We start from the raw sequence: 27,667 nt of genomic DNA, 5'->3' as shown, positions 1-27,667 counted from the left end.
CCAGAGTGCTTCATCCTGTTAAGGACAGACGGAGTGGATGCATGTCTCCACTGGTTCTGGAGAGGGACTGGTGCCCAGAGTGCATCACTCTCCCCGTGACGGTCCCAGTTGCGTCACTGCCCCTGCCGCTCATGGGCTAGCAGTGCTTGAGTTGGCGGTCTTTGCCCTGTTCAGCGGTGCTTGAGTTTGCAGTTTCTGACCTGTTCAGCGGTGCTTGCCATGGCGGTCTTTGCCCTGTTCAGCGGTGCTTGCCCTGTTCAGCGGTGCTTGCCATGGCGGTCTTTGCCCTGTTCAGCGGTGCTTGAGTTTGCAATTTCTGACCTGTTCAGCGGTGCTTGCCATGGCGGTCCTTCATTGCCCAGCTGGGCTGGGGCTGGCGGTCCTTCATTGGGCAGCTTGTCTGTGGCTGCCGGGGCCCTCCTGGGCATCTGGGCTGTGGCTGGCGGTGGCCTCCTGGCCACTGACTGTGGGGCTGCCCTCCTGGGCACTGACTCTGGCGGTGGCCTCCTGGCCACTGACGATGGGGCTGCCCTCCTGGGCACTGACTCTGGTGGTGGCCTCCTGGCCTGTGACGATGGGATGCCCTGCCGGGCACTGACTCTGGCGGTGGCCTCCTGGCCACTGACGATGGGGCGGCCCTCCTGGGCACTGACTCTGGCGGTGGCCTCCTGGCCAGTGACGATCGGGCTGCCCTCCTGGGCACTGACTCTAGCAGTGGCCTCCTGGCCACTGACGATCGGGCTGCCCTCCTGGGCACTGACTCTGGCGGTGGCCTCCTGGCCACTGACGATGGGGCTGGCGGTGGCCTCCTGGGCAGCGGGGATGATGGCGGTCTTCTCTGCCGTGCTGCTCCTCCCAGACTTTGGCGATTTCTTCTGCCCCTTCCCCACCTTGGGAGGAGTCACAGCTGAGTGGACACTCCCCCCGGGACCCTTGTGAGCGGCTTTGCTGGCTGGAGTCTTCCCCCACTCCTGCCGGGCACTGTCCAACTTCTGGTGCTTCACAGGGAGGGGACTGGCTGTGCTGTGGCTCCGTGTCACACTGGCTGCCCTGGTGCCCGGTGCACTCCACATACCTCTAACAACAGGCACCACTGGTCCCAGAGATTTTTTGTCTGAGGTGCTAGTACGGGACCTATGAATTGGAGGGGGGGGGGTTGGAAAGAGGTTAAGCTTGGTCAGGAAAAGTTTCTTAGGAACACTGGGACGGGTAGCTGGAGGGGGTCTGGGAGTGGAGGAAGAGGAGGTGGTTGTAGGAGGTGTAACTTTTGTGGCTTTGGGTGCAGGTGCATGCGCTGGAGGCTGTCGTGAGGTGGATGTATGTTGGGAGGGTGTGTGCCTGCGTTTGTGTACTTTGGGAGGGGGCGTCACAGACACACTGGGAGAGGACACAGGGGACGTGTAAATGGTAGTGGGGGTGGTGAGTGCAGGTGAGCGGGGTGTGGTGGTGGGTGTGCTGGTGCGGACCTAGCGGCTGTAGTGGTAGTGCATGCAGGTGAGAGTGTAGATGAGACTGGGAGGGAGGAGGGAGACGACGAGGAGGGGGACACAGTGGAAGCAGTGGATGTTGCTGTGTCTGTATGTGTGTGATGCTTGCGTGAGTGCCTGTGGGATGTGTGGTGCTTATGTTTGCCTGAGCTTCCCGTATGTGTTGATGTGTGTGCATGCTGGTCTGATGGTGTGCTTGGGATAGGCTGGGGTACAGGGGATTGGGTCTAGGTGGAGGAAGTTAGAGAGGGGAGGCTAGAGACAGGGACAATGGCTGCCATCAGTGCTGAGGCCAGAGTTTGCAGGGTTCGATGATGGGCAGCCTGACCAGAATGAATGCCATCCAGGAATGCATTTGTGTGTTGCAATTCCCTTTCTACACCCTGGATGGCATTCAAAATGGTAGACTGCCCAACAGTGAGTGACCTGAGGAAGTCAATGGCCTCCTCACTGAGGGCAGCAGAGGTGACAGGCGCAGGGGCTGAGGTGCCTGGGGCGAAGGTGATGCCCACCCTCCTGGGTGAGCGGACACGGGGCGAAGGCTGAGGGGCTGCTGGGAGGGCGGTGCTCATAGGGGGGGAGTGGCGGCTGTACCTGTAGAAGTGGGGGGCACAGATTTTGCCGCCACCACCACAATGGAGCTCCCATCGGAGGACGAGTCTGTGTCGCTGGTTGCAGATCCTGTGACCGCCGTGAAGCTCCCCTCGCCCTCCGTCCCACTGGTGTATTCAGAGTCCGTGGTGTGGCCCTCCATGGCCATGTGGGATGCAGCTCCCTCGTGCTCCAGTGCCACTGTACCTCCGCCTGAAGATGCTGATGCACACAAGAACAGGGAGACCACAAAAAGGAGGGGGGGGAATGACAGAAGAAAGACAGGTTGAGTGCATGGCTTACTGCTACCGTTGGCGGACAATACAGACACAGCAGCCCCCTGCACTACGCCGCACTGTTGGGCTCTACAGATGCAGTTCCTGGGATATGGCCTACATGGCTATGGTGGACATCTGCACACATAGATGACACAGAGGAATGTATACCTGTACTTGGCACTCTACAGAGGCGGGGTGGAGTGCCACATGGCCTGCATTACGGAGGGGCCTAGCATACAGAACTCGCCCTGGCCTAGGGGAACCCACAGCCCTCCTCCCCCACCCAGACACCTTCACTGTGCGCAAAGTCCGCAGAATGATGTTGTACTCACACCCTTGTGGCCCACATCCCTAGCCTTGCCATGTGGCACATGCATTCACAGTCCTTCATGCACGCAGAACTGTGGCCCCTTCCTTCTTACAACCAGCCCTCTACACTCAGGCATAGCCCATACAACGTGCTCCCTGTGTACTTACCTGTTGGTCTGGAGGACCGTACAGTAGCGTGTACTGGGGGAGGACCCCGTCCATGAGCTTCTCCAACTCCTGTGCAGTGAAGGCAGGGGCCCTTTCCCCAGATGCACGAGCCAGTCTCTTCCAGACCGAGGTCACAGCAGCACTTGCAGTATAGGTCCTCTCCTGTCGAAGATCAGGTATTGAGTGATTGAACAGATAGAAAATGGTGGTCACGTCCGCGGCGGTGACGTCCGCGGCGGTGCGTATCATTACCGCCGGCGCACTTCGTCATTGGCTCCTGGGACCCATAGGGTCCAATGTTAACCAATGCAGCATTGCGCCGCGGTCTTCGGCCGCCTACCGCGACGGTGTACAACGCCAGCGCAGTTACCTCACATCCCATTGTCCCAGTTTAGAGGTCAGGCAGCCGCCATTTCAGGGGCCAACATGGCTACATTTTCAACTGCGTCACACATACCTAGGCCTAGACTCAACACACATAGAGGCAACTTTTAGGATTATGTTTCGTGTTCTGTGTAGACTGTGGGTACATACCTCTGAGTTGTTTGACTCTGTGGTCGCTGTTGTCCTTCCTAGGCACCGTCCGCTGGGACATGTGAGGAGATGGCGGAATCCTCTGGTGTACCGATCGCTGGTGGACCTGTTGACAATGGAGGAGCGACATTTAATCATCACCTACAGGTTTGACCGTGCCACAATCCAGGAACTGTGTACCCAGTTGGAGCCTGACCTGATGTCAGCAATCGGCCATCCCACAGGGATCCCCCCTCAAGTGCAGGTGCTATCAGTGCTCCATTTCCTTGCAGGTGGGTCATTTCAAACAAGAGTGGCCAGGGCATCAGGGAAGTCCCAGCCTATGTTTTCCAACGTGTTGTCCAGAGTGTTGTCTGCCCTGCTGAAACACATGCAGAGCTACATTGTTTTCCCTCAGGTGGAGGATTTGGCTACAGTTAAAGGTGACTTCTATGCCCTTGGACATATCCCTAACATCATAGGTGCCATTGATGTGACCCATGTAGCTCTGGTCCTTTCCCACAGGAGTGAACAGGTGTACAGGAACCGGAAGAGTTATCATTCGATGAATGTACAGATGGTATGTTTGGCACACCAGTACATCTCCCAGGTAAATGCTATTGTTGGAAGGGGTTTTTGGTTGGCAGTCAGGTTACCCCCTGTCCAAGCAAAAACCCTCACTCTAGTCAGGGTAAGTCACACACAATCCAAGATTATCCTGTGCCCACCCTCTGGTAGCTTGGCATGAGCAGTCAGGCTTAACTTAGAAGGCAATGTGTAAAGTATTTGTGCAATAAATCATACAATGCCACCATATAGCACCACAAAAATACACCACACAGTGTTTAGAAAAATATATAATATTTATCAGGATAATTGTAGGTCAAAACGAATAAAGTTGCAGTGTGAATTTGTAGAGATATCACTGAAAAGTGATATAAAGTGTCTTAAGTCTTTAAAAAGCAAACAAAGGGGGTGATTCCAAGTTTGGCTGGCGGCGGGCGCCGCCAGCCAAACGGGAACCGCCAGAATACCGCTGCGCGGTCATAAGACTGCCGCGGTTATTCTGAGTTTCCCGCTGGGCGGGCGGGTGACCGCCAGAAGGCCGCCCGCCCGCCCAGCGGGAAACCCCTTCCCACGAGGATGCCGGCTCCGAATGGAGCCGGCGGAGTGGGAAGGGTCGAACGGGTGCAGTTGCACCCATCGCGATTTTCAGTGTCTGCTATGCAGACACTGAAAATCTTAGTAGGGCCCTGTTAGGGGGCCCCTGCAGTGCCCATGCCATTGGCATGGGCACTGCAGGGGCCCCCAGGGCCCCCACGACACCCGTTACCGCCAGCCAGGTTCTGGCGGTCAAAACCGCCAGAACCAGGCTGGCGGTAAGGGGGTCGGAATCCGCCATGGAGGATTCCCCAGGGCAGCGGTTTTCCCGTTTCTGACCGCGGCGGTACCGCCGCGGTCAGAATGCCCATTGGAGCACCGCCAGCCTGTTGGCGGTGCTCCGACGACCGCCAGGGTTAGAATGACCCCCAAAGTCTCTTTCAAGCACACAGTACCTGGTTTGGAGTGGAAAATCTCCTCAGAGGGCCACAGAAGAAGAGATAGGTGGAAAAATGGGGTGTGCGTCGATTTCTCCCCAGCACACACGGACTTGCGTCGTTATTTTTCACGCGGGGAAGTCGTGCGTCGTTTTCCAGCGCGCGGACAGTCTCTTTCTGTGGATCGCGGGATTACCAGATGTCCCGGGTCTGTGCATGGATTCTCCTGCTTGTTTTCCGGCTGCACGTCGTTCTGCGGGGCTGCGTGTCGAAGTTTCGCTCTCATGGCAGGCGTCGTGTCGATTTCTCCTCTGGAGGTCGGGCGACGTTGTCCTTGCGAGGCCGTGCGTCGAAGTTCCGGTCGTCCCGAAGGCGTTGCGTCGATCAGCGTCGGTGTGCGGCGTTTTTCTCGCCGCGGAACAAGCGGTGCGTCGAAACTTTTGGCGCACGAAGCGTCCAAGTGAAAAAGAGAAGTCTTTTTGGTCCTGAGACTTCAGGGAACAGAGGGCAAGCTCTATCCAAACCCTTGGAGAGCACTTTCACAGCCAGACAAGAGTTCAGCAAGGCAGCAGGCCAACAGCAAGGCAGCAGTCCTTAGTAGAAAGCAGACAGGTGAGTCCTTTGAGCAGCCAGGCAGTTCTTCTTGGCAGAATGTAGTTTCTGGTTCAGGTTTCTTCTCCAGCAAGTGTCTGATGAGGTAGGGCAGAGACCCTGTTTTTTACCCAAATGTGCCTTTGAAGTGGGGGAGACTTCAAAGAGTGGCTAAGAAGTGCACCAGGTGCCCTTTCAATTCAATCCTGTCTGCCAGGGTCCCAGTAGGGGGTGTGGCAGTCCTTTGTGTGAGAGCAGGCCCTCCACCCTCCCAGCCCAGGAAGACCCATTCAAAATGCAGATGTATGCAAGTGAGGCTGAGTACCCTGTGTTTGGGGTGTGTCTGAGTGAATGCACAAGGAGCTGTCAATTAAGCCCAGCCAAACGTGGATTGTAAGGCACAGAAAGATTTAATTGCAAAGAAATGCTCACTTTCTAAAAGTGGCATTTCTAGAATAGTAATATTAAATCCAACTTCACCAGTCAGCAGGATTTTATATTACCATTCTGGCCATACTAAATATGACCTTCCGACTCCTTTCAGATCAGCAGCTACCACTTCAATATTGTATGAGGGCAGCCCCAATGTTAGCCTATGAAGGGAGCAGGCCTCACAGCAGTGCAAAAACGAATTTAGGAGTTTTACACTACCAGGACATGTAAACTACACAGGTACATGTACTGCCTTTCACCCACACAGCACCCTGCTCTAGGGGTTACCTAGGGCACACATTAGAGGTAACTTATATGTGGAGAAAGGGGAGGTTTAGGCTTGGCAAGTACTTTTAAATGCCGAGTCGAGGTGACAGTGAAACTGCACACACAGGCCTTGCAATGGCAGGCCTGAGACAAGGAAAAGGGGCTACTTAAGTGGGTGGCACAACCAGTGCTGCAGGCCCACTAGTAGCATTTCATCTACAGGCCCTAGGCACATAGAGTGTACATTACTAGGGACTTATACAAGGTATGATTCAAGGTTACCATGTTTTAAGGGAGAGAGCATATGCACTTTAGCACTGGTTAGCAGTGGTAAAGTGCGCAGAGTCTAAAAGCCAGCAAAAACAGTGTCCAAAAAGTGGAGGGAGGCAGGCAAAAAGTTAGGGGTGACCACCCTAAGGCTGTCCGGTCTAACAGCTATGTTCCCTGGCTCTGTGCATGATGCCTACATCCTGCGGAATAGCAGCATCCCTTATGTGATGGGTCAACTCCAGAGGCACCGGGTGTGGCTATTAGGGGACTCTGGTTACCCAAACCTGTCATGGCTACTGACCCCAGTGAGGAATCCCAGGACCAGGGCAGAGGAACGCTACAATGAGGCTCATGGGCGGACTAGGAGGGTGATCGAACGCACCTTCGGCCTCCTGAAGGCCAGGTACAGGTGCCTCCATATGACAGGTGGTTCCCTATTCTACTCACAATGGAAGGTGTGCCAGATCATCATGGCCTGCTGTATGCTTCACAATCTGGCTTTGCGACGACAGGTGCCTTTTCTGCAGGAGGATGGTCCCGATGACGGTGTTGTGGCAGCTGTGGAGCCTGTGGACAGTGATGAGGAGGAAGCAGAGGAAGAAGACATTGACAACAGGGACTCAGTTATCCAGCAATATTTTCCAGTGACACACAGGTTAGAACACATTCCTGCCTACTACAAGTACTTTCACACTTCTACCTCTATCCTGTCTGTCGATTTCAACCAGTATATGGTATGAGTTGTACATTTCCATTACGGTTTCACAGGTGTGGTTACCAACGTGTGTCATCTGCTTAGATTCCTCATGGACTTGAGATGTGTGACATAGGTATGTTGACATTACATTTGAGAACGGATTTTGTCACTGTCATTGCTAATACACATTTTCAAAATCACAGACTGACTCCAGATTGTTTTGTGCTTCAAGGGTGTTTATTGAAGTGCTAAATATTGGAGGGAGGTGGTAAAATGGTGATGGTGGAGGAATGTCCATGGCAGAGTCCAGTCTATTAGTCTCACAGGTGCATTGCCCATATGGGCATAGGAAGTGGAGCTGGGGCAGTTCCAATATGGACAGGGTTACAAAGTGGGACAGTGGGATGACAATCAGGGTGGTCTCATTTCTTGGCGGGGGTCTTGGCATCGTGCTCTGTCCTGTTCCTGGATCTCAGGGACCGCTTGCGGGGTGGTTCTCTGTCTGCAGGGGGTGGGGTGCTGGTGTGGTGGTCCTGTGGTGGTGCCTCCTGTCCACCAGCGCCGGCGGAGGTGGTGGGCAATTCTTCGTCCATGCTAGTGTCAGGGGCCCCTTGGAGTGCCACGGTGTCCCTCCTGGTGTTAAGTATCTCCTTCAGCACCCCTACGATGGTGCCCAGGGCGATGCTGATGGTTCTGAGTTCCTCCCTGAAGCCCAAGTACTGTTCCTCCTGCATGCGCTGGGTCTCCCGAAACTTGGCCAGTACCGTTGCCATCGTCTCCTGGGAGTGGTGGTAGACTCCCATGATGGAGGAGAGGGCCTCGTGGAGAGTGGGTTCCCTAGGCCTGTCCGCCCCCTGTCGCACAGCAGCCCTCCCAGTTCCCCTGTGTTCCTGGGCCTCCGTCCCCTGGACCGTGTGCCCACTACCACTGCCCCCAGGTCCCTGTTGTTGTTGGGGTAGTGGGTTATCCTGGGTTCCCTGTAGTGGTGGACACACAGCTGATTGACGTGTCCTGGGTACGGAGGTATGGGCCCGCTGGGTGGGTGCTGTGCTGGTGTTACCAGAGGGTGGAAGGTCTGTGGTGGCTTGTGACTGGGTGTGGGGAACCGACTGTCCCAAGGCCCACGATGGTCTTGGTTGGTCATCTAGATCCAGTTGGACAGAGCTGCTGTCATCACTGTGGGCCTCTTCTGTGGGTGGGGTAGAGATGTCTGGACCCTCCTGTCTGGTGACATTGGGTAGTGGTCCTACAGGGGTATAAAAGCATGATTATAGCATCTGTGTGTGTCATGGTGTGCAATGGGTGGGTGAGCGTGTACCCCAGTGCTAGCATTCCTGTGTGGGGGCTTGTGTGATGATGGTTGAGGGGGGTGTTATGGGTATGTGCAGTGGGCATGCTTTAGTGAGGGGTGTCCATGCTTTGTTGTGTCATGCAGGGCTTGGTGTTGGGATGGGTGGTTTGTGTTAGTAGTACATATGTGAGGAGTTGGAGTGATAGGGGAGGGGGTGAAGGTGGGGGTCTGTGATAGCATGCAGGTAGGGTGGGGGATATGATAGTTAAGATTTGACTTACCAGAGTCGATTCCTCCACCGACTCCTCCGAGGACCTCAGGATCCATAATAGTCCAGACCTTCTCCTCCCATGTTGTTAGTTGTGGGGGAGGAAGTGGGGGTCCGCCGCCAGTCCACTGTACCGCGATGTTGTGCCTGGAGACCACGGAACGCACCTTCCCCCGTAGGTCGTTCCACCTCTTCCTGATGTCGTCCCGATTTCTTGGGTGCTGTCCCACTGCGTTGACCCTGTCGACTATTCTTCGCCATAGCTCCATCTTTCTTGCAATGGACGTCTGCTGCACCTGTGATCCAAATAGCTGTGGCTCTACCCGTACGATTTCCTCTACCATGACCCTGAGCTCCTCCTCTGAGAACCTGGGGTGTCTTTGCCGTGCCATGGGGGTGTAGGTGATGTGTGGGGTGGTGTATGTGGTGATGAGTGTGGTGATATGTAGTGGTGTGTGGTGTTTTGTGCGTGGAAGTAGTGTGGGTGATGGTGTTGTGTGCCTCTGTATGGTGGGGTTGTCTATGCTGTGCTGTCTCTCTGGCCTTCGTCTAAATTTTTGGTCGTAAGGGTTTGTGGGTGAATTGGGTGTGTGTTTTATATAGTATTGATTGTGTGGGAGTGGTGTGTGTATGTGTATCAGGTGTGTGTATTTCGAATTGTCCAATGTGGCGGTGTTTTGGAGATGTGTGTGTATTTTGAGCGCGGCGGTGTGTACCGCCAATGGAATACCACGGTTGAAAGACCGCCGCGTGGATTCATGGGTCGTGATAGCATGGGCGTGTTTCTGTTGGCGTGACGGTGGAGGTTTTGTTTTCGCCAGTTTATCACTGACCTTTGGTGTGGCGGACTTGTGTGGGTGTCTGAATTTTGGCAGATTCAGAAATGTGGGTCATAATAGCTGTGGCGGAATTCTGCGGCTGCGGCTGTGTGTTGGCGGTCTTCTGGACGGCGGTAAGCGGCTTTTACCGCCAATGTTGTAATGACCCCCAATATTTCCTTCATAAATATGTATGCGCACCCAACGTTGACCAATCAATGTTCCTTGATACGCTTTCCCATGTGTGGGCACCCCTACTATCGCAGATACTTCTTATTGGGGGTGACTTTATTTGTGTTGCAAATAATAACCTCCATTGCTCCCAACCCCCACTTGGGGACTCACCCTCCGTTTCCTTGGCTAGGAGTTTCGGGGCTTGGCAGCACCACTGGGGTCTGATGGATGGATGGCATCATCTCCACTCGTACAATCCAGACTAGACATTTTTCTCGGTTATATATGCAATCCATGTCAGGCTTGATACTTCTTCATGCTCCCCCCAACATGCTTGGAGCTATTATAGATATAGAGTACCTGGCCAAGACTATCTTAGACCACAACCCCCTTTTGTTGACTCTACAATGGGGTGGGCCGCCTACTCATATGCCGACTTGGCATCTGAAAGCTGCCAATTTGGATGATCCGGCTTTTCACAAGACAAACTCGGAGGGGACCTGGCACTACTTTGACAAAAATGACAATTCAGCCTCTACATTACTCACTGAATGGGAGACATTCAAGTTTGTTATATGGGGACAATGCTTGTCAGAATCAGCAGGGGTGTGGCAGACCTAGTGAGAGAAATAGTCACTCACGAACAGGTCCTCAAGGATCTTGAGTGATTGTAGCTGGGACGGCCAGATTTGCAACCAGCGTTAATAGAAGCGAAGGAAAGGGTGGCGGAACATGGGGCACACTGATGCTGCTTCTATTACAAGGCTTACATGATTTGAGCAAACACGGAAGGGAATAAGACAGGATCCCTGCTGACATGGTTAGCCAATCCCGCCAGGCGCAGTTCACTGACATTGGAGGTGTTCATAACTGAAACAGTCAAACTACACATGCAAAGCGAGATTAACCAATCCATTGCCAATTACTATACCAGACTTTACGCCATGCCGGGTGCACCGTGGGAGCAGACCATCTATGGATGTTTAACTGACCTTCTGCCTTGCAGTCTGACACCAGAGATGATGGCAGTGCTAGGATAGGATTTTTCGGAGGAGGAAAGCTGTGCTGAAGTCCCACGAGAAAGTGCCAGGGATGATGGCCTCCTGGTGGAGTTTTATGCAGCCTACTTTGATCTGCTGGCCCCTCACCTGGCTACACTTTACTGGCAGGGTCTCACCTATTGGGTTCTGCCCCTAACCTGTGAAGGCCCTTATTGTGCCCCTACTTAAGCCTGGAAAACCTACTTCTGATATGATGGCATACAAGCCATTTTCAATGTTGAACATTGACTACAAAATTCTTAGTGCGGTCCTGGCACAGCGCCTGCTACCCCACATGCCCAGTCTTATACATACTGACCAGTCTAGATTTATACAATGCCACTGCACAATGCTCAACATCCGACACCGGCTAGTGATTGTGAAAGACTGACTGACCTTACTAGAATGGGCTGGGTTCATGTTTGTGGATAATGATAAGGCTTTCGATAGCCTGGACTGAAATTTCCTCCCGGCTGTTATGCTCCACGTGGGACTGGGATGCCGCTTTGTAGAATGGACTTATGTGCTTTACGAGAGCCCTGTGGTGCTGATTTGAATGGGACGAACAATCTCCAGACAATTTAGAGTGGAAAGGGGCACCCATCAGGGGTGCCTATTTTCTCCTCTCCTCTTTGCTCTTGCAGTGGAGATTCTGGCGTGCAGAGCCCATAGTGGCATGCTATATGCTGGCAGTCAGGCCCTGGAGTTTCCCATTACTTTTCACTCTATGGTGATGACATAGTACTCGACCTGCATGATTTGTGTACGGAACCTGAGAAATCGGTGCATCTCCTCGGGGACTTTGGGGAAGCCTCCAGCCTCTGCGTGAACTGACTCCAAATCAGTCTGTTTCCACTGCATGAAAGCGGGAGTGAACCCCCACCACTGGGAGCAATCTGCGGTACAATATCAGGGTCTGAATCTACTGGCCACTCCCAGAACTCCTGGAGGGCAAGGTGAGAGCGGCAGTGACAGTTTTTCATGTGAGTATGGGGGTTTTGAAGACTTTGCCCCTATTGGTGGCACCATCATATCCGTTGCTTAGTGGCGCTGCCTCACTTTTTATACCATTTTGTGGTCCTCCCAAAAGTGGTACCATGGAATACGTTCCAGGAGATGGACTCAATTCTGATCGACTTGATATGGATCTAAGGCCAGCGCCGTACAGCACCGGCTAAGTTGCAATGAGCGACTATGGGTGGGAGGATGAACGCTCCTAACAGAATCTTACTAAGTGGCAGCACAATTGCAGTGGAGTATGGGTTGGTTTCTGGGGGCAAGGGCCCCGGGGTTGCTGGGTTTGCCAGACCTGGCCAGCCCCAATTGTGGGCCCTTTCGCTTAATCGCAAGCAGGCCCTCCCTGCAAGGCAGCATGACATAGCGGTACTTCAGGCCTTCTGGATGAGGGTGCTTTGTCGGTCACGACTGCAGGCCCCTTTCTACCCACATCTCCCAGTTCGAGCCCTCATCACACAGATCAGAGAGGTGGAAGAGGGGTCACCTGCAGGACTGCGAAGTGGTAGGCTTAGATGCAGTGGGCGCACATGAGGAGAATGGCGGGTTGCGACCCTTTCGTTGATCTATGCACGGAATGTAACTTCCCCGCGGGGCAGTTTCTGTTGTGCGGTACCCTAGCTGTGACGGCGTGCAGGATCCGGGAGAGGCGGAACCGCAGTTGCTTCTCAGCTGTCAGTTTTAATGTGATTCTACTAATACACGTAGCCTAGTTTTTGGGCTGCATGGAGCACTGCGTGCGGATGTCCACCCCCCCTCACAACACTGCACGAATGGTGGAAAGTGGATTTGGGCCCACCTATGATTGATGAGGACTGCACTAAAATGTGGGTGGTTGCTCCCATAATCTCCTGCAATGCCCGTTTCAAACTCATACATTTTTATGGTTTACATTGTACACATATCGCGCCCCAGAAACTTAGCATCTATGTTCTTATTTAAGTGGTGCATGTTTCCTTTTGCAGGCTGGGGGACCCCTTTTTATCATTTACTTTCCATAAACATGGTTTACGTCCATGTCCACCCCTTTTTCAACAAATTATTTCGGTATTCCAGTTTTGTACATAGTGAGGCAGCCTGCCAAGCTGTGGACCACACTCTACCTCTTTTGAGGCTACATCTGCGGGCGAGGACGTGGGATCATGCGGTGCTTGAGTAGTTTGTATCGACTGTCACATGTGGGATCAGATGATGCCTAGGTTGAGTTGGTAACATGTGCCTATATGTCATAGAATGTATTTATGTGACATATATGACGTTATTATCAGCCACGTTCTTGGGGTGTTAAGAGCTGCCTATGCTTATACTCTAATATACTGCTGCTGGCATGCGTTCGTGTTTGGCATGCCATTGTAATATGTATCCCTATACTCCTGAGGATCGGCTATGTCACTCTGCATATGTGTAACATGTCTCATATAATACCTATTATTCAAAGATCCTAACCTATTTTGAAGTTTTGGATATTACGGCACCACCGTCATTGTTGTCAACGGTGTTTTTACTTGCTTTTGTCAGGCAGTAGTGACTTTTCGTGCAGTGATGTTTGTGTAATTGTAGAGCGTGAACCTAGGTGGAGAACAACGGAGCGCTGAACGTTCTGCACGTCAAGGCATTCATTTTTATGTCATGGGATTAACTCTGATGATCACAAACAGTGTAATTTTTCCACGCATTCGTGGTATCCCATAAAACCTTTTTAAAGGTATCCGCTTTATTTATTTATTTATAATTTAAGAAAATAAACGTGTCTGTTGGAATCTGCATTTTCTGTCATTCTTAAAAAAAAGCAAATGAAACCACATCCTCCTAATAAATTACGTCACTGCTTTCACAAATCAGAAAAATGTCATTACACCATAAGGATTCTAGAAGCTAAACTTTTCCATTGAACACAGTCGAGACTGCCAGGCCGTCCATTTTTCTCCTAGGTAAGCAAGGATCTTAAAACATTGCAGCCTTTACAGCAGTTTTCATTTGACTGAATACTCAGTTTTGATTGTTTGTTCTATTCTCTTGATGGTTTGAGTTATTTTTCACCTTTTTCTTTTGAGGTGTTTCTCTCATTATCTCCCTTCTCTGGCCACCATTCTGGCTCTTTTACATGTGCTCCTCTTGGAGTGGGAAGACATCTAGGAGGACAAACATTACATCTTTGTCATTCACAGTCTAGCTGTTCACACTATTGGCAAATGCAAGACCTCTAATGAGTTGCCTTGCTGGAGTCAAGGGGCAGGGCACCTCAGGACCTTCATTCGAAAATATGTCAGGTGCCAAGCAGAACCATCTATATAGTCCTCTTCATCCCCTAGGGAGCGCAGTTCCTCCTCCATAGCATTGGGAAAGGCCAAAATACACATCCCTCAATTGTGTGGTCTCAGGCCAGTCAGCGTCACCACCACTCATGCTTGCACTAATCAAATCCCAGGGAAGAATCAACCAGGGCAATGCTCAGGGCAGGACACTCTAGAAAGGAATTCCCCAGGGCCTCTCACCCTTCAAAGGGACTAAGATCCACCACTGTGAATGGGATAAACCTCTCCTCATGCTACAAGCATGAAACATGTATATAAAAAAGCACTGAGGAGTGTATTCCAGACCCAATTTGGACTTCCCTGAGCAGACGATATGATATTTTTTAATTGTGCCATGAATAGAACATCAAAGAAGCTGAATATTGAAGATATTTATTTGACTTTTGTGGCTCTATAATCAAGATCAGATGTTCCATAGATGCCACATATCATGGAGCCCTACAATGCACTAATTCCCCCTTTTTAGGTTTCACCTGCACGCGCGCTTGCTTGGATAGTTCCGAAATCTTTAGATAGTAAAAAAACGTAAAAGGGGCTTGGAACCAGACCCTTCCTTACCTGAACTTACCACTGGCTTACTCCTATATCGCTCTGATTTACTTGCTTCGGATTGGCCAGCACGTCGTATTCACGTCACTTCCTGTTGTCATGTTCGTCTTCTTCGCCGATCTTCCAGTCGAGATGCCTGTGGACCAAGTACTCCTTCTGGTCACTTTCTATTGGACTCTAGCCAGTGCCCTTCTTCTGGTTGCGATGCTGAAGGTACTTCTTTTTACTTCCTGCATGCCGTCTTCTTTCTTCACTACATTATCTTCCTTTGCTGCCGTCTTGTCTGTCTTCTTCGTTGCTGTCTTCTTTTTTCTTCCAGCATGCCGTCTTCTTACTTCGCTGACGTCTTCTTTCTTCGATGCCTTCCTCTATGTCTTCTTTATTCGTTGCTGTCCATCTTCTTTTTTCTTTCTGTATACCGTCTTGTTTTTGCTGTCTTCCTTATCTCATGCTGTCTTCTGTCTTCACATGTCAGTACTCTTCTCATGTCTTCTGTCTTCTCACATGCCTTCTGTCTTCTCACACCTTCTGTCTTCTCACGCCTGATGCCCTTTGCCATCTTCTGTCTTCTTCTGTCTTCAGTAGGGGCCAGCAGCAGCCAGCAGCAGCAGGTTTATACATCCAGCTGGAAAAGGCCATGAAGCAAAAGCATTCTTAAGGCAAGCTGCTATCGGTGCTTAACCAGAGAGAGATAAACTTTCTGCCACTGCAGGAAAGCCCCATCCTCCAAAACCATGGCTCTGCCATCTCCCACCTCCGCACTGTGAAAGGAAATGTTGGGAGTGATATTTACTAACCATCTTGCAGCATATCAAAGGATAACACATAATTAGTATGGGTGCTAGATATTCTGCAGAACAGATACAAGATCAGGTATCACATTTCTCCAACAACCATGCATGAAGGGCGTCAGCCTTTTACATGTTTTCCAGCTGGTCAGAACTCTGATAATTAAAAAGAAGTCAGGTTCAAAAACATAAAATTACTGCAGGTAGTTACTACCATTAATTCATAGTGAAGAAGAAAGGCCAGAATCAGGAATTTCACCTAATTATGGATTTCGAAACTGCAAACAAGCTAGTTAAGATAATGTAATTTAGAATGATGATGCAACATCTGCTCTTTTCTCATCTAAAACAATGAGATTGGATGTGCGCCAAAGACTTGCAAGATGCTAACTTTCATATTTCAGTCTTAATGAAAAACAAGCTTTTCTCGATGTCAAAACTGAGAAAAACAATGTAAAGTATATTGATCGTCCATCTAGCACAAGTGCAGGCCTCCTGTGCCTTCTTAAAATGCATTGTGATGGATGCAGCTTTCAACACTCAGAGAAAAATCTTTGTATACCCCTATCTGGATGACTGGTTGCCCCGAGTCAATTCCCAACAGAAGACAGTGTAAGACTGTCACTGGCACACAATTTAATATTTTCTACAAAACCTGAGTCTCCAGACCAGTGCTACAATAGCATCCTCCAATTAATTTAGGTTCATTCAGTACTTAGAAGCAGTTCTATATGAAATAATTCTAAATATGTTTCCTGTTTAAGACGGACTGCCTTTTATGTTACTATATCATGTTATGTGTATTTCTAGAGCACACTGTTTCCCTTGAGGGTATCCAGGCGCTAATTAAGTGTGTGTACCTAGCCCTATCTATGGTAGATTGGTTAATTGAAAAGCCAGGTCTTCAGCTTCTTGCAGAACTAAAGAGAGGAGGAGGCTCTGATGTAGAGAGGGAGGCCATTCCAATCTTTAAGAGCAATGAAAGAGAACGCTTGTCCACCCGGTCTGGCTCTGTGTATGTGTGGTATGTTGGCAAGTAAAAGTCCTGTGGAGCGGAGGTGTCGGGATGGTTAATGGAAGGAAATTCGACTGTTCAAGTTAGTGGGGACTGAGTTGTGGAGATCCTTGAATGTGTGTGTGAGAAGTTTGAATTGAGCCCATGTGTGTATTGCAGGCAGGTGCAGTTCCCTGAGTTGTGGTGTACTGTGTGTTTTGGGTGGGAGGTTCAGGATGAGTCTGGCTGCTGAGTTTTGGATGGTCAGTAGTCTTCTAGTGAGTTGTTTTGTGATCACAGCATATAGGGTGTGCCCATAGTTCAACTTGCTGGTGATTAAGGCATGAGTGGCAGTTTTTCTTGTGTTGCTTGGGAACCATTTGAAGATCTTTCTCAGCATCTTCAGGGTGTGGAAGCAGGATACAGTGATGGTATTGACTTCTGCAGTCATGTCCAGTTTGCTTTCGATGATTATTCTGAGGTTCCTGGTGTGTGTTCTGGGTGTGGGGGGGTCTGATTTCTGCCTGCTACCTGTTGACATCTATGGAGAGTAAATGCTGTCATCTGAAGATGAACTTTCATCCAACAGTCCCACAAGTCTCTTCTCCTGGTTTCATGACCTTATGTACCTTCATGATCCTGACTGCTAATCTAACACTTTCAGAAAGGCATCAAAAGTTAGGAAAGTTGGTTGAACTTATCAGTGAACAATATTTCTATTCAGTCCTTGTTGTTATAGTGTAATAAGAGTAACATGCATCAGGGTTTCCATATAGAGGAATCACCTCCAAGCCAGACAATTATGACTGAGTAATCCATGGAGGCTTGGGATGTTTTCCAAAATCTTTGAAGTTTGGGAAACACCAGAGCTCAATATATTTGCCTCCAACGCAAATGAAAAATGCTAATGCTACACATCCGGGTTCCAAGAAATTAGTTCCAGGAGGAATACCATTTTGGTATTCTTGTTGAGGAAATTTATGTATGCTTTTTCTCTGATTCAATTTCTCCCAAATATAATTGCCAAACTGAGTCAATAAATCTATGATGATTCTCTTTGCATTTTAAATGGCCTCAACAAAGATGTATCCAATCCCCCACCTGTTCATCTGGCTTCACAAGAGGCTTCCATGCAGGTCAGACCTTTTATTCAGAATGTCACTTAAGATCCACCTCACTGGCCTGCCACCGTTTAGCTTGTTCACCTGGCCCCTAAGTACCTGTTGTATGGTCACCTGAGTCCTCTAGGTGACTGCATGAACATCAGGAAAGAAGCAACATCTTATCCTTTCAAGTGGGAAAGCTTCTTCATCTGTGGTCTAACAAGGAATGTGAAACCACGAACTTTCAACAAAGAAACAGTACTGCCTTAGATCTTTAATTTAGCTAAATAAAATATGCCTGACTCACAAACATGCAAAGGTATATTGCATGTGTAGGTAGAGTAAGCACCTTATACCTATATTTTGCACACATATATTTGAATTTATCTGGACTTTTGGATATACCTAGGGCAGTGTCAGGGAGGCGTCAATGCAAATGAGGAATGCATCCATGTAGCTGTAAATCCCTGGATATTGACAAACATTTCCAACAGTATTTAGAGGGAGGGTAGAAGGCAGAACATAGACATTTAAGACGAAATATTATATTTTGGAAAACAATCTTCAAATATCACAGTCTTAATCATACCTACAGTACACACTTACATAGGTTTGGGAAATAAGGCATCAGTCAGCAACGTATTTTAATACAGTACATATATATTATATTGCACTTGTACATAAACATATATATATATATATATATATATATATATATATAGTGCTTCATCAATCTGATGCGGCGCTGAACACATTTGTGAACGGATAACACTGCTCAGTGAGACTGCTTTGGATGGAAGAAGGAGTGTCTTTCAAGTGGGAGCACAGTTGTGCTCCTTCCATGTTTTTGTGTCTGTGCCTCCGTGTGAAAATTAAGTAAATATCAGTGATGAATAGCAGGCCCATGCATTTACTGTTAGCATGTGAAAGAATAGACTGTGTGTGGTGCAGTGTGGCCTAAGTGGAATGTGCTTCGGTGTTGTGTGTCTATGCCATATCTCGCCCTGTTGCTGCAAGTGTTTAGGAGAAATTGTGAGAAGATACAGGTTCATGCATGTTTATACCTTGTGTGGTATGTAGTTATTTCAAACGACTATGGTGCCTTTTGACTGCAGTTAGGCCTAAGTGGAGTAAATGCTTTGGTATATGCCTCTCTGTGGTATCAGAGCAGTTCACAGCAATGGACATTGTGTGACCAGCCATCGTATGAGGTTTGAGGATTCCCAGGCACAGCAGGGACCAAACCATAGAAATGGGCATTTCACAACCTGCCATTGTACGTGCATATATGTTTACATTAACTCATGCAAGGCATCTGTTTGTAAACTATTCTGGCAGACCAAAATAGAGGGAACTCCCATAATCCAGATGATACATAATCAATGCCCAAACTACACTGTTCAGTGAAGAGAGGAGAAAGAAATGTAGTATTCTACAAAGAGCTCTGGTTATCCTGAAGCAGATTGGAAGTAGCTGAGTAATTTGCAAAATAAGAGGTAGTTCACTATTAGAAAGAATACAAAGATTTCTAATGTTAAATGTGTGGAGTGGAGTGTTTCACAGTTTAGGTGGACACTAGGTCGGGGACTTTGAGTCCTGGCTGCTGAAAAGAAGAATCTCTGCGTGTCAGAGTTGTGTGTAAGACTACTTTTGCTCATCCAGGTCGCCACCACTGACATACATGCAAAGAAGCACTCCTGGATAAAGCTGATGTTGTCAGCGAGCAACACCATTATACGTGCATCACTGGAACAAGAAAGTATACTGAAAATTAAAGATCTGATCAGAGCAGAAAGTGGGAGCGTTGAAGAGTGAAGGGCTGCATAAGGAGCAGTGGGGCACACTACACGTGGAGGGGGAAATTTGTGATTGAACAGGTTGCACTGAATCACGTTGGGTTCTTTCAGATAGGAAGAAGGAAGCAATTTCCATGCTGAATTGTGTGTGGTGTGAGAGATCATGTGAAAAGCCGTGGAGTGGTGATGGAGAAATCAAAGTGCTGATTCTTCTGAGTCTAAGATGTGTCTTAATTCATCTCCAACCTCCAGGAGCTTGGTCTCTGTGGTATAATGGGCTCCTAAACCTAACTGTGTTTCATCAAGGAGGTTGCTGCTCTCCAGATCGTTAGCCAGGTAGGTATTAACATGTTTCTCAATACGTTTTGCTGAAAAAGAAGCCGAAAAATAGACCTGTAATTCACAAGTATTTCAGGGGAGAGCCTGATTTAACTAATGTTTGAATGTTTTGCAGACTGGGTTTTGAGTCTACCGAAAAGGAGGGACTGGAGGAAGACAGTTTTTCCATAATAGCTGAAGAGAAACTGGTTTGTATTTTTCTGTATTTTCTCCTGGAACAAAAGTGGCCATGTTACTATATAGATCCTGGGAGGTATGAATAGTGCTGTTACAGGCGCCATGACTGGTGAAACTTTTGACAATTATTTGCAGGATCAATTCATTGGCAATATATGTGGCTCGAGTTGTTGGTAGTGTGTAACTTGCTGGTAGTATTTAATTACCTTCTATAGGTGTTTTAATATGCTTGGGAATAAGATTATCCAGATCCGTTCTAATCAATTACATTGTCGCATGAAAATAGAGACTTTTTCTGAATACCATGAGGCCCGAGATGCTCTCTTTCAGAAAGTGGGATTTTTAGGAAGACTATTCTGAACTAAGGTTAAAGAGATCCAAGTGTCAAAGTTTCTGACTGCCGCTTCCACGTTATCTGATACATCAGGAGGTGCTTTTAGTAAAGATTTAATTTTGTGGGCTCTCTGAAAGGCAGTGCCCTTGTGCTGCCAGTTTACAGAAGGGAATTACAAAATAATCTGCCCATGCTAACAGGAGTAGGACAGAAATTTTCCAGACATCAGTGTTTGCGACAATTGGGTCCAGCATGTGGCCTGCACAGTGTGTGGGGGTGGCAACTGTTTATTTTATACCTGTTATTTTCAGAGAGTCTATTGGCTTGATGGAATCCAGATCATGCATATTTTGCATATGGAAATTAAGACCCTTAAGATGGTGAAGGTGAAGAGCTGTGGCACAGCCTGTTTTAGGACTTGGAGGACTATAAATAAAGTCAATGTAATGGTGAAGGAAGGGAGGAATTTTGAGAGCGAGTGGAAGGCGTTCTCCTGTTAAAGGCTATGCGTGGTTTATTGATTAGTATGTAAAGATGTTTTTATGCACAATGGCTACGTGGCTAGCCTCTTTACATTTGCACTATGTCCTGGAGAAGAAGTAGCCAGAGGGAATTGCCATTGCAATATCACATCCAAGGACTCGTGAAGCTACATTTCCATGAACAATACCAAGTCTGGTGCAGGTAGCTCAATAAAATATCTAGACCACGCTTAGCGAGAGGACATGCATTTATGAAGAAGCATGGTCATCATTTTCAGGGGCTATGCAATATATGTAAGTGAAAATTACCCTCCAGTGTATGGTTGAACATTTCCAAATGGAGAGTTGTAAATTTGCATGCAAAGGTGCAAACAATGCTCACCTGTGACATTTAGTTCAAGTAGTTTCTTCCTGGAGTACCACTAGATTGAAGGGTGGATGGGATGGCCGTGTTTGTTGGTGCTGGGTGCTGTCTGGGTGCAGATGGGCTTGCCAAGGATGAATTGAGCCGCAAATTGACAACAAGGTGCAATCCTGTCCACTTGAAGGCGTATAGATGCTTGGGAACAATGCAGCTATAGCCCGCCATGAAGAAATTGGCATAGCTAGGGCAGAGCCAGGCAATCGTCCTATGAGACTTGAGCGCTCAGCAAGTACGTAACATTAGCATAACAGATGAACAAACAAATTGAAAAACTAGAGCCCAGCCCCTCCTGGCACCTCTTGACGCAGTGCCTACTGGGAAATACAATTTAGAGAAAAGAACAGTGTGAAATTTGAAACATAAAATTAATTTAAGAGCTGCTAGAGTGCACCAGTGTTTCCTGAGTGTGGAAGGCAGTGGAAAATAGGAGCCAGCCCTCCCCCACCCCCCTCCCCACACAGCACAAGGAAATCCTAAGAGGAGATCCTGTAGGTGTGCACAAGGAGGAGTTGTGCCAAAGAAGATACAGTCCTCTCCTTTGGGATGCTTAGATCAAGCTTGGATGTTCAAGAACACCACATATATATCCCACCATGAAGGAATGGGTGTTGTTAGGGCAGAGCTAGGCAGTCGCCCTGTGAAAATACAGTACTCACCACAAAAGTATCATTAGCCTAGAAGATGAACTAACAAGTAGAACAAATATTGACAAAGGCACTAGGGCTCGCCTACATGACACAGATGTGGACAGGGAGGGTGGGGGTACAGCATCACGGATGGTGGGAAGGAGATGTGTGGAGGCAAAGCAACAGGAAGGGAGGTTGGTGGGCAAAGCAACATGGACGGCAGACAGAGAGGATGGGGCAGAGCAAAAAAAACAAAAACTCAAGAGGGTGAGAGAGGGAAGCAACAAAGTGGGCAAGCAACAATGCATGGTGAGAGGGAGCAATCAGTGGAGCTGGATGGGCTGGGGTAAATTGCCTGCAAACACATACACTCTTATGGGATGCTGGACCTAAAATAAAAACGTACTTCCAAGAGCAGTGGAAGGCCACTGGCCAAGGAAGCAGTACTTGGGCCATGTTCCAGAGGATGGACTAAAACACAGAGGAAGTGAACCCTCGCTGACCAAAGAGGAAGAAAGAAATGAGAGTGGCAATGAGCCAACCAATGGTTAATAATTGGTATTCACTAAGCCCCCTGTATGCGAACAAAACGTCTCACAGATTGACAGTGAATGTACTGTCTCAGGTGAGACCTAAACGTTGGAGCCCAGCTGCTCTTGGCATCTGACAACAAGTTCACTTGTCTCACTGCCTACTGGTAAATAAGCTTTAGATATAAGAACATTGTGATATTCAAAAATGCTGCTATGTTTAATTTTGTTTGTTATTGAAAACATGCACCTGCATGCATATGTTGTTGAGTATGTGTTTCATTCTCTGTGTGTAAATGGGAGAATGCAAGAATGAGCCAGTAGGTGGATGAATGGGTGTATGAGCGGGAAGATTAGTGAGAGATTCCATGTATGATGACCTATCAACTGTCTAAACCCATCAATGACTGAAGAGGCACTTTCATTTATAAGCCAGACCTACTGAGATTGCCAGAGCTTGTCGAATTGTCTGCACAGATGCTTGTACATATTATTTTGGCTCGCGTTCTGGCAATCATAGACTCTCAAGTAACCCATGAAGCGTCAAAGATCTTTAAAAAGTGCAGCTTAAAGGTATAATGATGGTGTGTTCTGAAAAGTATTTCCAGGCTGATCATAACATGCTGTACTGAAATCACACAGTACTCGAGCAACATCTGCCGTCAGTGAACACTGGCTGCGCAGTGCAGAGTTACCATTGGTCATTTGCCAAATCAATCCAGTTTCTGCAACAAATAACATCCTCAGTAGGGTTGTTCCACCTCCTAAACCATGATGCAAGATACCAGCTGCAGACGAGGAGGCCTCAGCTTTTGTAAGTAGAACATATTTTACGGATAGGATTTATAATTTGACACGCTGGTTATTTTGAAACACTCTTGGCATGACGTGCATTCCTAGAATGCAGGCGGCATGCCAGTAACTTTCCAAAGTAAACATTAGGTCCTGGGACAGTGGTTAGTGACGTGTTCTTCTCTTCTGTAGGTAAAATGTTATTTACCACAGCAGTGTGGATACAGACGCGTTTGAAACACTTTGACAGTTTTCATGCCAAGTAAAATACAGGAATACAATATTTTCTATCCAAATTATCTAAAAGCATAGCTTAAGAGACCCAGCTGAAACCAGATAGCACATTGTAGTGCCCGTTTCGCCTATGCAGAAGAACTCGTCACTCAATGTTGGGGATACATTTTGCTCTCCTTATAACATCTTACTGTCGAGAAGTCATTTGTGCAAGGGTGGGTGGGTGGGGGAGGGGTAGTGTTGTGGAATCCTATCGCTCGTCGCCTGAGTAAATATTGGTTTAGAGAACCGTAAACAAGTATTTCGTTCAGGGTAATTTATTCAGTTACACCTCTATTTGTAATGTTTCTCTTTAAAACTGGCAAATCGACAAACATATCGATCGAGTCTTTGTATTTTTTTTGTATTTAAAAAGGTGCATTTAATCAAGGAAGGAGAAAGATCGAATTTCCCATACTCTCTGCCTATCGCTTTCGAATTTAAACATGGTATAAAACGAAAATAATAAACCTTGATTCCTACATCATACTTAGCTCTATATGAACACATCACCCCTCACCCACTGGTCTCACAGACCTCTCTCTTAGATCTTTTGTAGACCGAGGCGACTTTTTAGGTTGAGCTTGGCAGCACACAGCGCTGTCTGCAAAAAGTGTTTTACTCAATATGGGCTATTAACCATGCCCACTCTTGTCGTTCGTTCTTTGTTGTGTTTGTCTTAAATGCTTCACTTTTATTGGTGCATTGTGCTAAATATCCCTCCTTTGCGTGGTAAGTTCCCCCACAGCTGTCAGAGCGACTGCTTCCAGAGCAAGACTGTCGGCATTGGCGAAAAGTCCTGTGATTCTGGGCAGATTACTTAATCTTCCTGTGCCCATTGACAGCGCCTTGAGACCCTGACAGGTGATAAGCAGCGCTATATATAAATCTACATTTTATTTTTCATTTCACTAAGAGAAAATTTTTGTTGGCCATCACACTGTCATGCTTCCTCCTGTTCCAGTGTGCGATGGCCCCGCCTCCCTCTTACCATCTGATTTCGGTTTTCCCTTTGATCTGAGCCGCGATTATTTCTTCATACGGCTCAGTGCCATGCTTCATGTTCGGAGTTTTAACATCCTTGATAAAAAGAAGCAGATCACTAAGCAAGTCTGCAAAATGTTGCTTGCCATGAATGGAAAGAAAGCACTGTTTATGGCTGCCAACTTTATCGCTCCCTCAGCGACAATGGCATCCATGCTCATCTTGTGACTGGCCATATTTTTTGTGTGTCTTCCAGATCCTTCTTATCCAACCTGATCATGAATTCTGAATTCTGAAAAGCTGTGTCTTCATTTTGTTTTTTGAGATCCAAGCCTATTATTTCTGCATCATCTTAAAGGCTGGGCTGCAAGTGGACACAACACAATCACAGCACTCGTACCTTGACTACCTCGCCTTTTCCTGGCTGGTCCGTCTGAGTGGTGCTGGGTCAAACAGTTGCTGCACATCCAGACAGCAATATATCCTTCTCCTGATCTATTTTGTCTAGTTGCAGACTTTGGAAAAGCACCAACAACCAAACAGTATTAACTAAAACTGTTCACCTCCTTCTCTTGCCAAAATGTCCCCAAATATATAGGGACTGTCTGCCTCTCTGTTTTCATATGCTAATGTCTCACCCTACACTCAACTCCTCACACTGATGCTGCCAAGTATCCCTATACCAGCTCTAGAGCACCTTGGAGCCCAGTGTTTTTGTAACTCTCAAGTGATCTGGACTAGCACATCTTTTATTCCAGAAACAAACCCTGGATCTTCAACCACTGTCTATCAGAAAGCACATCCGCCAAACTGTTGTCAATTCCAGCAAGAGGCAGCACTCAGAACAATGTGTTAAATTTAAGACATTGCAACATTACAACTCTCAACAATTGTAAAACATCCAAGCCTTTAGATAAAACCTTTTCACTATTGATGACACTGCACTGTTGTCAATGTGAAGCATTTTCTGAATCACATACATTTCGCCTACCAGCACCACTAACCAGCAGAAGTGGAAAAACTGCATTTAATGATACATTTCTGTTGATTCCTCTGTCCTCAGTACATTGTTTCTTCTCCTAACACTTCCTGAAGCTGCAATCCTCTGCTGCATGAGAGAACATTGTAACCAGCAACCGTTGGCGGTCACCCAGTAGCCACATGGACACAGGTTAAAAACACTTTCATCCTCTGCATGTTTCAGTATTCCATACCCTATGGTGTGACTTATGTATCCACCTCCTGGCAAATGCCATTTGCCAGTAAATTTGTAGCTGGATAACACTACTTCACATGCAATGTTCTGGTACCCTTGAAGTTGTGCAACCTTACTCAGTTCCACCTTCTTTGACACCATCACCATTGTGGCCATCTCAGATTTCGCAGTTTGGCTCTATACAAACAAGACACTATTGCCTCAGAAATGAGCTCAACCCTCAGGTCAGCATTATCATTAAACCCTAAGAGCCTGATTTACATCTTGGCGGAAATGGTCCCGCCGTTGGTTTTCTGACTGAAAACCCATCCGCCACCTTGGTGGTCTCCCTGCTCCATTTACATATTGGCAGTCCCATAGGCAAAAGCCCGTCTGAGTCCCGCCGACTCCTTCTAGGATTCCCATTCGCGTCTCCACTGCCATAGGAAGTCATGGCTGATCGCACTCCAGCCACCCTTACCACCGTGCAGATTTGGATGTGCCTTACCCCCAAGCCATCTGTGGCGATCTGACCTCAACATCTGAATTGGTGGAGTGGGCGGAGAAAGGTGGGATATTGAGGGGGGATAGAGTGGAAACATGCCTTTTTTCCAGAATCCACTTCTGTTTTTGACTGGACACGACTGAACAATGCTTTCTCTCGCTGCTGCCACTGGAACATGGAGAAAACACGACCCCGTCCATCACCAGACTCCAAGGTAAGGAACCCGTATTGTCTGTGTGCGTTGTGTGGGCACCACATATGAGCTCGGAACCACTACAGTCATATACATGTCACAGTAATTTCTTTAAACTGCTAATATTAAATGACTATTACTGTGACATGCATATATCAGGGACACGATTGAGTCAAACATGGATGGGGACACACTTGTACATCACACATAATGCACACATACACAACTGTCATTTTGGTGTCAGTGTTCTTTGTCAAATGAATGCTGGCAGCACAATGCTAGTACAGTCACGCTTGTCAACTGTGTCCATGGGTGTACATTGCAAGGGGCATGTACCTGTCATGTTGTGCTTCCAGTTGTGTATGTGTGTCAGTACGTGTATGTGTGTGTGTGATGCGATTGGCTGGTTGAGGTGGAGGGAGCTGGAGTGGGTGATATTGTGTCAGTATGGGTTTGATGTTTTTGTGTATGTTGTGTTGTGTGTTTTGTTGCTGGGTGCAACACTCATGTGAGTGTTGTTGTGTGGCGGTTGTTGTCAGGATGTGTGCAGTTGTGCCTTTGTGTGTGTGTGTTTATGTAGGTGGGTATGTAGTTGTCTTGCTGGTTGTGGTTATGTCATATGTGGGTGCAAAATCAATAGCGTGTGTATGTTGTGTCATGGATGTATGTCAATGTGTGTTAGTGGCATGTATGTGTTGTGCTGTGATGGAATGGCAATGGATACAAGTGTGTATGTGATGTGGTGTATCGTGCGTGATGCAGGTGTACACACATGGGCAAGGTACAGTGTGTGTGTGTGTGTGTGTGTGTGACTTACCTGTATTCCATAGCCACTGCCATTGTCCGATGTCCATTGGGTCCAGCGATGGTCTTCCTCTGTCAGCAATCCACCGACAGTACACTGCCTGTATGACTGTGACATCTAAATATGGTCGGCGAGAACCCCCCCTTCACCTGACGTCTAGGAAGAGCACCCCATTGTAGCAGCCGGCAGCTCAGCCAAAATACATCTAAACACAGCAGGCGGAACACCGTTGACTTGACGGTGTTCTTGGGGCTGCCAAGGATTGCCAGAAAGACTGCCAAGATTTAAATCAGGCTCCAAGTGTTCTCTGAGTCAACAGGGTCCCTAACTCCTAAGACATCCTCTCTAAACCCTCCTGCAAGGCCTGACCATCGTCTTGACAACTGGAGAATGAAATGAAACTACTATGAGAACCCAGGTCGGAAATGGGTTTTCTAGACCATCTGGCATCAAGGACATAGCCAATATGCCAACCTGAGGCAGAAAATTTGATGGACTACAACCACCCTGCACCTTACTGAGCATTATTTGAGGGAGATGTGTGCTAGGTAGCATTCACTCTTGCATAATTTCACAGGAACGTTTTTTTTGTTCGTAAGGTTTTGTTGTAATCCAAATAAATTGGGCAGCAACATATTGAAAATTTACCGTAGAATATGCACAGTGCCATAGGATATCACAAACAATTGTTACAATCAATAGACATTTAGCGAGATA

At 47.9% G+C, this 27,667-nt stretch overlaps 1 protein-coding gene across 3 annotated transcripts in view; it reads left to right on the top strand.

The window, feature by feature from the left end:
- The window catches only part of DAO (D-amino acid oxidase), a 180,347-nt gene that overhangs the window by 29,803 nt on the left and 122,877 nt on the right, over positions 1-27,667 (top strand). Inside the window, exons 2-3 of one of the 3 annotated variants that reach the window (XM_069214775.1) lie at positions 19,544-19,627; positions 19,746-19,818. The gene's annotated coding sequence lies outside the window, so the exon portion shown is untranslated. Of the gene's footprint in view, positions 1-19,543; positions 19,628-19,745; positions 19,819-22,967; positions 23,018-27,667 lie in introns of those variants that run through there. The other 2 variants (XM_069214774.1, XM_069214776.1) reach the window with 2 other exon arrangements.

This window comes from Pleurodeles waltl, chromosome 11, assembly GCF_031143425.1.
Source record: "Pleurodeles waltl isolate 20211129_DDA chromosome 11, aPleWal1.hap1.20221129, whole genome shotgun sequence".
In the NCBI taxonomy this organism is placed as follows: Eukaryota; Metazoa; Chordata; class Amphibia; order Caudata; family Salamandridae; genus Pleurodeles; species Pleurodeles waltl.
This window is presented reverse-complemented; position numbering and strand designations above follow the sequence as displayed.